Raw genomic sequence first — 12,776 nt, 5'->3', positions numbered from 1 at the left:
TTGAATAACTTTACTACTTTTGGTAGAATTAATAACTTTACTACATGTAGCTATAACAGATCTCGATCACTCAACAAGTGAATTAAGAGACGGGCCTCATTACAAGTGAGGCGGTAAGGGGTTAATGGCACCAGTAAAGGTGCCGGCGCCGTTATCCCGTACCGCCTCATTACGAGGTCCCATCGCGGGACCCGCTCTGGACGTCTGGTCAGACCAGACATCCTTTGCGGGTCCCGCGAGGGTCCCAGCATGCTAACAACAGACCTGTCATTAACGGGCCCGTTGTAAGCATGCTCCCCATTCCCATTGAGCCCTATGGGGGCTCAAATGGGAATGGGGATGGTCCGGGTTCCCTGAATGGGGAACTACCGGGCCCTCCAAAGTCGGAATGGCCCGGTATTTCCCCATTCAGAGACCACAGACACGGACCCGAGTTTGGAGGCAGCCATGCCCTTATTAAGGCATGGCTACCTCCAAACTCGTAATGAGGCCCAAAGAAACAGCATCAACCAAACTATTGTTTGAAAGATGCTCTGTATCTTAACAAAAAAAAGGTATGTTTTGAGTTTATAGAATTAATAGTCGAAGTAATTAATGTAAAAGACGAAAATAATCAAAAATGATCAGCTGGAGGGATGCAAACGGTTGAAACAGATTCCCCTTACCTTGGGTTCTTGTTCAACAGCACCACATCTCTTACATGTATAAATCAATGTTCCTACCATGTAACACTGTCCACACGTATTGAGGATCACTTCACCATACACAATTAAAAACTGCTTGGTTACTAGTTTACCACGTGACATTCCTTGCCACGTGACATTTCTTCTGGTTCTCAGGTGAAACGGAGCCTCGCCTTCACATAGGGTGTATCACTTATCTGAGCTATTGGGCACGGTTATGCTTCCAACAGGCATTCATGTCACAGCCACACTGCCTTCTGGTTTCATACAATTAATGCCAACTACTTGTGGCTTCTCATAGCTCCGCTCCGACATAGCAATAATCATGGCTGTGGTGCACCCAATTCAGGATAAACCGCATGCCCAGTATTCATAGGAAAATTCAAATGGGCCTCATTAAAACCATGGCAGTGTGGGTAAAAGCGGCAGTACTGCAGCGCAGTAGTAATTCCATTACCGCTGCATTACTTTCACATTACTGCATCGCCATACTACAGGTTTGGTGGTAATGTGGAGGTACATTCTCCACCTTACCATAATAAATTGGCAGAATCAGTGGAATTACTGCTACCGGTAATTCCACTGAAATCCCCATGGAGTCCTAAACACTCAGAAAATGGGGAGTAACACCACCCTACCACAGCTTGTAATGGCGTGGTAAATCTGTGGGACCAAGTGGTGGTAACAGCAATCACATTTTCTGGTAATTCAGCAGATTGATCGCTGAAGTACCACCAAACTTGTGATGAGGCCTAAAATATTCACTCACCATCTACACACTGTATGACCAGTTTGCACCATTCCAGCATCCATTTTGTTTACCATTGCAAATATGTTGGTGTTCTCTGACTGCACTTTTAGATGATGCCAATATACTTATACATTTACTCGTAAGTGTATCTAGTAAACTCTCATCTTGGAACATCCCAGTGTCCACTCAGTTTGCAGGATCCTGGTGTATTCACCATATGATACCACCAGTTTTCACAATTTCAGTAAATCCAACCCATATGTCAAACCCTGTTCTATTTCTACTGTGAAAATCCCAATCTATCCCCAGGTTGATAAACTCAGTATACTGCCATTGTGGCAATCAATGTGTATACAATCCTATTCCCATTTTAATAAAACCTCTATATTCCCAAATTGACAATCCCTTAAAATCCCGAGGTTGTCTACACCAATTTAATGCCCATGTTCACACATCTTGCTAGGTTAACACTTGGTATTTTCCTATGGTGACAATACCATTGTAATCCTAATTGAAACTACGCCAGCACAGTCCTGGTTTTGCTTCCCACTGGAATCCGTCCACTTTGCTAAATTAACCGTTTGCAATCCCAACATTTTTATAATTTTTCAAAGTATCCCGGTATGCATACAAAATCCCAGTACAATTCCCTTATTTACAATATCTAATATGTTTCTATTTGCAAAAAACATGTAGTCTCACAATTTGACAACCCGAGTATATTAGTTTGAAAAAATTCCAATATCTTCTCTAAATTTGACAATATCATTGACATCCAGTTTGCAAAATCGCAGTAGGTCTGCCCTAGTATATTCCCCTTTCTCCGATTCCAATATTCTCTGAGTTTCACAACAATACATTATAGTTTAAGTTTTAAAATCCCAGGATGATCCCACTTTCCTGGTCCTGGTCTCTTCCCAATCTGATAATCCTATTGATAATGATGTAAATGATGATGATGATGATGAGGATCATAATAATAATAACAGGCCTCAAAATCTGCTCCTACGTCTAGCAAGTGAGTATTCACTTGTGCCGAATAACAAATAGTGTACTATGTACACATGCACGGACAAAGCAGGGGGGAGCAACACTTTATGCCTGGTAAGTAGCTTGCAAATTTCCGTTTTCTACCCCTGATAATACAATTCCTTTCTACTGAGTTTCATGCTGTATTCCTACTACTTCTAAACTCTGTAATAATACCTGTTAAAATAATACACGTTTGCCAATTCCCACTGTACCGTCCTCTTGTCATCTTGACAACTCTAATATACTTGCAGTTTGCACAACATACCCCTAGTTTCACAACCCCAGTTTATACCCTTTTTGCTATAGCTAGTATATCCCTGGTTTTGCAAGCCGTGTTAGTTTTCAGTTTACTGAATATCAGTATGCTATGTGTTCGATAATCATGGAATGTTCTCATTTGGCACAGCACCGCAGTAAAAAAAACATTCTAGAAGAGATACAGAACCAAACGTCCAGTACATGCCATGTGTCCGCATTCCTATACTATTTTCAATTAGTTTGACAATTCCAGCAACCTCACAATTTAACTAGCATAGTATTTTCCTAATGTGCCCAATAACAGGCTTTTACAAGATTGCCAATCAAAATACAGTATACTCACTCCAAGATTGACCATAAGAAATTCGACAATGTGAGCAAATTCACTAAAGACAATGCCAGTAAACTCCCAATTTGACCACCATAGTACAGTATACTCTCAGTTTGGCAATAGCAATCTATTCAAGTTTGCACAATCTCCTTATATTCCAAGTGTGACTATCCCTCTATAAAAACAGTTCTTAAAAATCCCAGTTTGACAATCCCAGAATACTCCCAGTTTAATACTACTAGTACATTGTACTCCCAGTTTGGCAATCCCAGTCTATTCTGAATGTGACTATTCCAGTAAATAAACAGTCTTAAAAATTCCCAGTATGACAATGCCAATATATTCCCATTTGACCACCGAGTATACTTCAATAAAGGCTAACCCAGTATACTTCAATTTTGCCCAACCCAATACACGTACAGTTTAACAGAACAAGTACATTCCCAGTTTGAACAAACAAAATACACTCCCATTTGTGCAATTCCAATACGATCTCAGTTTGCCATTCCTAGTAAACCCACCATTTTACAATCACAGTATATATTCTGAGGTTGCCAGCCTGGTGTAATGTTAGTTTTCACAACCTATAAACAAACTCTCAGTTTGACAACCCATGCATTCTCTCTGTGTGCACACTCCCAGCATACCCATAGTTTGCACAAACCTGGTACATGCAAAGGTTCTCAATCCTACTAAAGCCCAGACTTTACATCCCTAGTGTATTCCGAATTTGACATATTTATTGTTCTCCACTTTTAATAACCACCAATATATGCCCAGTAATTAGATTTCCAGAATGCTCACACTTTACTGTTACACAATTGCAGCATCCCTGCAGTTAGCAAAACCCCCACTATAGTACTAGTTTTTACAATCCCAGTGTACTCAACGTTTAACAATTCTAGTACATTTCCAGTATGACCACCTGCGCATAAGGCTGCTGTGCAAAGTCTTATTGTACTCACAGTTGTACAATCACAGTATTTTGACTGTTTGCAGAATAGCAGTATGCTCCAAGTTTGGTTACCTCACTGTATTCAGTTTGCAAAACAGGAGATTATTACCAATGCCATGGTTGCAGTAAGCTCATATTTTGACAATCCCAGTATATACCAGTTTAACAACCCCAATGTAGTCCAGTCTGCACAATCCAAGTATACTGTTTGATAACATAGGTATTCTCACAGTTCTTAAAATCTCAGTATATTACCAGTGTGTAAAAGACCAGTACACTGATGTTTGACAATACCTGTCTATTAAACCTTTACGCATTTACATATACCCCTAGTTTTCAGAATGACAGCAACCATCCAGTTTGAGCAGCGAGAGTATATTGCCAGTATTCCAGTTCATTATGTGTTTGCCAATGAGAAATCCAACAGGCTTCCAGTTTGACATTTCCACTTGTTACAATCTAGGTCTACTCTGAATGATACCATCTCATTTTATTTTCCAGTTTTCTAAATCCGAGTAAACTCCAAGTTTGACAACTCTAGCATATTCCCAGTTTCCACAATCGCAGTGTATTATTACCAGATTGAAATTCACAGACTGCTCGCAGTTTGACATTCTCAGTTTTCACAATGGCAGTATATTTGATGTCTTATAATAACAGCATGCTCACAGATTGAAAAAATCCAGTATAATCCCAATTCTACAAACCTAACATGCTTCCAGTGCGATGACCCCAGTATATTCAATCTTGAATAATCCCAGTGTATTGCACGTTTGACAAGCCCACTATTAACCAAGTGTGTTCAATCCAGAACTGACAGTCTCAGTGTAGTGTGACAATCCCAGCATACACCACATTTGACAATACAAGTATACTTGTAGGTTGGCTGAGAACAATATACTTCCAGTTTGACTGGTCCAAATTATTCCCATTTTGCCAATCCAAGAATATTACCCTTTTGCACGTTTCCACATTGTAATTTCCAGTACACCCCCTGTTTGCACTATCCCAGAGTAGTTCAAGTTTGCTAACCCAATTTAATACATTTTTTTCAACCATATTATATTAGCAGTTTGACATTTTGAGTATCTTCTGTGGCTACAACCAGAACACTTGTGACCACAAATGCAAAATGTTTTTAATGTTAGGATAGTTTGTAATAAGCTCTCTATGGTTCTTGAGGTCAATCCCAAACATACGATTAATTTGCCTCAATATTATGATCCTAAGGTACAAGGAACTAGGGCACATACCAGGGCGGGGAGAATATTTGTCCTTCCAGGCAACCAGAATCCTGCTTCCTTCCCTAACCATGTTGGAACATTATCACCATGAACTCCCTTTGTGGAAGGTTTAGGATCATCAGCCTTAGGGAAAATACTACTGTAAGGAAACAGCCCTCCATCCAATTATCCAGCCCCCATTATCTCTCCCCTCAGTCTCAGGGTTTTAGCACCTGGCATGTTACTTTACCAATGTCCGAAATATAGCAACCAGAAAGATGATTTATCAGCCTTCCTAGCCTCAGTGTGCATCTGGCCTTCAGCTTCCAGAGATGGAGTGACAAGCACACTCTAGCTTACCTCTCTGGTTTCCCACATACACTTATATAGTGTCCAGCTCACTCTTGCATCCAGAGATATAGAGCCTAGCTCACTTTCGTATTCAAGGATATAGCAACATACATCTTACAATTGTGTCACTTGCACTGTGCCTTCCCGGGCACATAGAACAAAGGTTGCTATACAGTTCTTTACAAAGTATCTCCTGGACTAGTTGTCTCGCTCTCTGCAACTCCCTCTCTGCACCGGGATAAAGCAGGGATAAAGCTTCCATACAATATGCAGCCCAGTGAAAAGCCCCCAGAGCCCTATGCCCATCGCACGGTACCTGAAGGGCATGCATCACAACTCGATCTCTAGCTTACAGTACTCCAAAATGTCCTTGAAATCACAATACATTTATTAGCTCAACACATTCTTCTATGTTGCATCTCTCTAGAGGCTAGTCCATATATGATCAACAAACACTCATCCATACTAAATCAAGGATGTAGGCCTGCCTAACTTCCTCCCATTGTCTGTAAACTCCTTTCCTGCTTTGATTCCTTCTTACTTCACCCTTACTCATGATAGTCATTCCAGCAATCTAGGCTCTGATTATCCTGGGTGGAAGCACAATATACTATGTAGGCTTACCGGCACCGTTGTTACCGGACTGGCAGAGTACAAGTTTGCGGCCCGGGTGCCTTTCCGCCCGCCAGGTCGCAGACTTTGACGGTAGCGCCAGAGTTTTAATGAGGCCCAATATGTTTTGCTCCTTTCTGAATTTTTGTATGGGGTCCTGCCTCAAAAGGGAGCTTGCTGGGCCTACATCCCCCATGGACTTGCCTGCATCCTGCTTGGATGTATGAAAGCCATCTTGAGCCCTCTACTCTGAAAGGCTCCCAGATGGTCATGTGACACACTGCCTCCCTTATTATAGAGTATTCCCGGGCATGCAGCCTAGGTGCCTGCAACTGAGGGCCAAATGTAATAAAGGCCAACTCCCTGTTGCTGCCAGAAACGCCCACGGCCAGAGCCCCTGCTCATACCAATGCATCGCTGTGCTCACACAGTCACTGGCTCCTGCTTCCACACATAGGAATCCTTCAGCCTAGTGACTCTCGATTCACCACAGAGGTGATGTCACCTCAAAAAACCAAGGCACATCCATGTTTTGGACCTGTGATATGTCCATTCGTTTCACATAGCTCAATTTTGGCACAACTCTGAATTTACACCTGCTCCTTCCCAGCTAACATTTCCCCTGTCTCTTTCTGCTCACCCTCCTTCTCTCTGCCTCTCTGTCTGCATCCTTCCTCCCCTGTTTTCACTTGGCTAGTTCATCTAACATCTATCATGCAGCTTGACTTCACTCTATTCCTCTTTGAATTCACTCTTCTCCGCCCCTTCTCTCGTAGCCTTCAGCCACAGTTCGGCCTAACTTTAACCTCACACTCCCACTCCACATCCCTCTCCATTGCCCCTGCACCTGCACCTCTCAAACCCAACACTCATATTCTCCCATTCTCCCAGGATCTTCAATGTCATCTATCAACTCCTGCCTTATCTCACACGTACTTCTCAGTTTCACCTCATATTACTCTTTCACTTGGCCTCTGGAATGCACACTCCCTCTGCAACAGATCTCCCTGCATCACTGGCCGCATCAACTCTTATTCCCTCACCTTTCAGTTCTTGTTATCATTGAAACCTGGATTTCCCATCATTACACTGCCACACCAGCAGCTCTTCACACTGACTCTGCTACCTTCTCCCACTCTCTGTGACCACTTGGGAAGGGTGGTCGAGTGGGAGGTCCTTATCAGGAAGGCGCTTACCACTGCTGTCTGAAATTATCGGACATGACCTTGTCCTCTTTCTTATATGCTACTATTCCACCCCTCGCTCTTGCCCCTATCACTTCTCTGCTCATTATCGACCCAATGGCCCTTTCAGCTCCTTCTTGTAATCATAGTTTGGTTGGGGATGGGTTGGTTTGTGTATGAATGTATACAAGAAGTAGCCTGGCCATGGACAATGAATGTGTGGGTACAGAGCCAAGGGTCACCTCCAGGCTGTCTGGCCCTCTTCCTATACTCTATTCATTAAACCTACTCTAACATGGCAAGAGTATTGCTTCAATTGATGCTGCCAAATAAGCGCTAAAACGAATGAGTCTCCATGTGTGCTTGCTCAGTGGGGCATAAACGTGCAGAAGGAAGAGCCCCCCATAAATATGCTCATAGTGCAAGTCATACTAGCAGCATTGTGCAGCGGGAGCATAAACAGTCTGTCTTTGCAACATCACTGCACAATGCAACAATCCATCTCTGAAAGTTATGTAGCTCTGGCAATGGGAAGCGTGCACCAAGCTCCACATTGTATTTGCCTAAGTACTAATTAAATGTTTACATGCGCAAATTTGCAATAACTCGAAGCAGCGCCTTTCATAAAATCACAGACAATTAATTAAAGAAATGCTCTGCAAATGCCAACTGCGAGCAAATAAAACATCAGGTAAATATTCACAAGGCCAAATTCAGCATTTTAAGATAAAATGCGGTGGAGAAGAGAAAGAGCATTACTGACGTTTTGCAGCTTTGCTTTTTTTTTTATACATGGCATGCTTTTAACTGATGCTAAAGCATATGTGCTAACATATGTATCTTTCAAAGCAACTATGGAACAACTAATGATAATGCATACAGTGCCTAATGCCACACTTCACCCAGTGGCAACATTCTGAGCTTTTGCGTGGGGTGAGGGGCTCTGGAGAAAACTGGCAAATCTTCTTTATTTTGGGGAGGGTCTGTGATTGTTCTTGCAGGTTCGCTGGGGATGTCCCCTAATCTTAAATGGTGAACCCTCCCTCAGATGGAATGTTCGTGTATCTGGAAAGCAGGTGAATCCACTATATTCTTATTGTGCACTACTTAACGGGAGGGTTGATGTTTTTCATTTTTATTTTTCATGACTTTTTAAGATCTCAAAGAGTTAACGTCTGTTCATTTTGTAATGTTCAGCATGTTTCGCTTTTAGGTTGATGACACGGGTTTCTTTCCTCTCTGACTGAGTGGAGGCCATGCATTGTCTTATGGTGTCTTCTGAAAGAATGGTTTGACAGTCAAGTCCTCTGGAATAGGCCAGCTGAGCTTTGTTCAAAACTTCTGTTGCTGATGTCAATGACATAGTCCCTTTTTGTCACCCTTCAACTGCTAAGTGATGGTGGTGACATGAACAACACAAGCGAAGCCCTCTCGGCCTGATGGGCATGGGCTGGGTGATTGTGGGTTTCCAAAGAAGCACGCGCTGCACGCGTCCCCACAAGTGTTGACTGCTGTCAGTGCAGGTACACCAGCATCCTCCTGCAGCAACCTGTGGTAGACGGTGGCTGGCATAGATTGTGGACAGTGGCACAGCAAGCACTGGTCCTTTCTAGCGGGTAGCAGTGCCTGAGGAATTTGGCATTAGAGATTGTCCTGGCCAACCCAGAGTCTGGTTCACTGATGGGTTTGTGTGGCACAGCTTTTAGGTGAGCATCCATGCAACTTGTTGGGCTACTAATAGGTAAACTAGGGCTGACCTGCAGCAGCAGGGATGGCCAACTTCTTAGGCTGTACTGTCTGTTCTGCATGCAGTTGTGGCAGGGTGCGGGCACAACATTGGGTCATACATTGGATCCCCCTCTTCACTTCTTACTGGCAATGCTTAGAGTGTGGAACCTGACGTAATAAGGGAATCGCTGCCCCATTTGGCCTGGGTGACGCAATTGCTCGCGTATTGGTGGTTAACTGTTATAATCCTGTGTAATCCTGCCTGCTCTCACTGCTTCACGTCACTGTGCAGCTAGCCTGTGCTACTTTTAATATTGGGTTGTCATTCAATGTTCTGAAACCAATGCCCAACGCGTATGTTTTATTCTGAACTTTTTTCATGTCGTTTCTAAACATATTTTACATCTCTTGCTTTTCCATATCTCATCCCACAACTATGTAACATTCAAGAAATGTACCCAACCATATGTTTCTAACTGAAGCTCAGCACTATGGGAATTCCATCATTTTATTTCTCCTTGAATAAATGGGATTTCTATATTCTATTGATTGTGGGGGGTTTTCTGTCCTATTCGTTGTTTCAGATTTCTATTTAAGCACGGATACTTAAATATAGAAACCTATTTGGACTAATAAATAACAAGATGAGGTCACTTCCGTTAGGCTTCTCGATACAGCAGCTTGAGACCTCAGTTATTAGAGCTGATGGAATGTTTTATGCCATTAACTGTATCAACGCACGATTACTATATTAATATAAGTGTGTATATGTGTATTGACCATTGCTACGAATACTCAATATGTAATATCAATATTTTAGTTTAAATAGTTGATAAATTGTATAACTATATAATATGCAAGAACAACGCTCAGTTGCCTTTGGGTCTTGACGCGCTATACAAATAAATAAATACAAACACAAATAGACCGACTTGCCACAGGCAGCTGGCGTTGGATATTGCTGACTTTGCACATCAAGGCTGTGGCACTGGGAGATGTCATTTTCTATTGACCTGTAAACCATGGAGGACTATGTGTGTGTGCGTTCCCATGAGGACTGGACATTTCCAGAAGGTACCGAGTTATGTGAACGCTGCAGCAGGTACAGATTCAATGATGGACTGATGGAGAAATCAAAAGGGGACTTCGCAAGACAAGTGCTCCCAGAGCTGAGCAAGGCGACTTCCCAGTTCGAGTCAAGGCCGTTCTTGATGAGTCTATCTGAACATTGGGTTTCATTGTCCTATCAGACCAGTGGATGGAAATATCAGGGTCTGGTGGGTGGGTCCATGCTGCAACTAGAAGACTAGAAGGGAACATGTTGTCAGTATGCCTGTTCTGTCACACTGCAATGTGAATACACTGTCTCTGGACTTTGCTGCTCCTCAAACATATATTGCGTAAGCTCTGCTTTGCTGCTCTGGTGGCAAGCAAGTAGTGTCCTCCTGTTCCTGGTCCCGGGTCACACTAAGCACTGTCATCGCCATTGACACCACCAGCCTTATCTGACTCAGTCCCCCTTCTCATTTGTGGCTGGGAGCCATCACATGATGTCTACATCACCTTTGTGAGTATTGGTGAAGGACCACCACCTCCAGCTCTTTTCAAGTCTTTCGGTTCTCTTCCCGCTGATTCGTGTCTACCGACACAGCAGCTAATGTGTGGCTACTATCACCCGCTGCTCCTGCTGCACACACATTTGCACCGTACAAAGAGTAAGGATTCTGGTGTTATGGGGTTTGCCCACGGCAAACACGGGGAAAACCACAGTGCGGCGTCGGTCTGGGACTTCCTATTTTTGCCGCACTCACTGGTTATGAAGACCATGCTTGCGGCGATGATGGGACTCTCATTGGATACTGGAGGATTGGCACAATGTCACTGGCGGCAGTCCTAGTGCCACAAATTCTGCCTCTCTTCGCTGCAAGGACTAGCACTAGGATAACCAAGTCATCCTGACAAGAGATAACTAGAAGGTCTTCGGAGGCTGCAAATTGTTGCACCCTACTATAAAGCATTGCCTGTTGGTGGTAGTGTTGGTCTGCATTCCGCAATAATGAATCTTTGGCAGCTGTTGCCATATGGATCACTGCCACCGGCAATGCTTCAGTAGTGCCGGTGCATATGTAATTCTGGTCTCTCCGTTGATACATTTTCCCAGGTCTCTCCTCAATGCATGCAAATGTTAGAAGGTGAGTTCAATACACAGGCCGCCTGTCCAGACAGAGCGAGCCGGAGGGCAAGCAACACAATGGCCGTGGACACCAAGAATGGTTGTAATACATGGAACACGAAGTATTACAGTGGGATCAGAATTTCTTCTCGGGGAGCCCCCCACTCCTCTCCCAAACCCTCTTCTAAAATGCACACTCGGCAGAGCAATACGACAATGAGGTTCGGTGCGAGTTTGGTGATATTTCTGTAATAGTTTAATAGAAATTCCATCAAAGTTGGTTATTGTTACCGTCTCTCAGTCCAGCGGAATAACTGCCATATTACGCGTGGAGGTATAGGATGCCCATCCCCATTTTGTCCAAATCCACAGGAGTGCATTGTGGATATTGTGGATTTGCCACAGGTGGTAAATCCGCCAGTGGTAGAGACAGGATTTTTTGGAGTTAAAGTGGAGGAGCTACATGCTAGAAGTAAATCCTCCATTTTCCCCACAAACATGGAAATTTGTGGTGGAGTTAAACTGGCGGTATTTCCATTACTGCCAGAAAAAGAAGTGGTAATGGAAATACTGCCAAACATGTACAGTACCTCTAAACTCGTAATGCCGCTTAATATCTAAATGTATGGAAGGAGATCTTTTAGTGGTTTTGACAAAAACACAACTCACCGGACAACACTACTGCCCCCAATGCCCACAACTGTTGAGGGTCCAAAAAAGGGACATCACCCTTTGCACAATGTTACTTTCCTATTTACCACCATCCAATAGGCTCCCATTAGTTTTTAGTCATGCTAAGTAATTATTTATTTATTTTTAAACTTTGTTTTTTGTTGCTTGACAGAGTAGCACGACAGTCAATGGCGTTGCATTGTTACAGCATGGGTCACACCGGCAAATACATGTTACAAACATAACAGCTTGGCTCTCACATGGGTTACAGCAAAGACACATGTGAACGTTACTGGTGCTAAATTACACAAGGAATCATGGTGGGGACGGGGGGGGGGGCAGCGAACCTGTGTCTTCGGCAGCCGCTTCTTGTAGTGTATCTAAGTACATATGGAAGGGCAGCCATATGTCTCACGGTCGGGAGACAACTTGGAGCAGGTTGATCCAGCGTTCCTCCGTGTCTGATGGCCAGGTGACATCTCTGAGCCAGCGTTTTATGGTAGGGCAGGCGGGCTCGAGCCACAGCAGCAGTATGGATCACATTGCAAGGAGCAGGCACAGACTGGCAAGTTTACGGGCCTCGCCCGAAAGTACGTGGAGCTCGTGAAATACGCAGTTCATGGGGTCTGGGTCAACCGTACAGTATAGCATAGTGGATATAGCAGTACAAACATTGCTCCAGAACTCAGTGATTCGGGGCCAGGCCCAGGTCATGTGGATCTAGATCAGTGGCGCCCCCAGAATATTTTTATAGGGGTGGCCTGGTGAGGCCATAGGAAATCTTGAGGTGGCACACAAATCTCCTTATCTCTTCTCCCTTCTC

Source organism: Ambystoma mexicanum, chromosome 1p (assembly GCF_040938575.1).
Source record: "Ambystoma mexicanum isolate Mex_15411 chromosome 1p, UKY_AmexF1_1, whole genome shotgun sequence".
Taxonomy (NCBI): Eukaryota; Metazoa; Chordata; class Amphibia; order Caudata; family Ambystomatidae; genus Ambystoma; species Ambystoma mexicanum.
The sequence above is the reverse complement of the archived record's forward strand: the minus strand, read 5'-3'. Positions refer to the sequence as shown.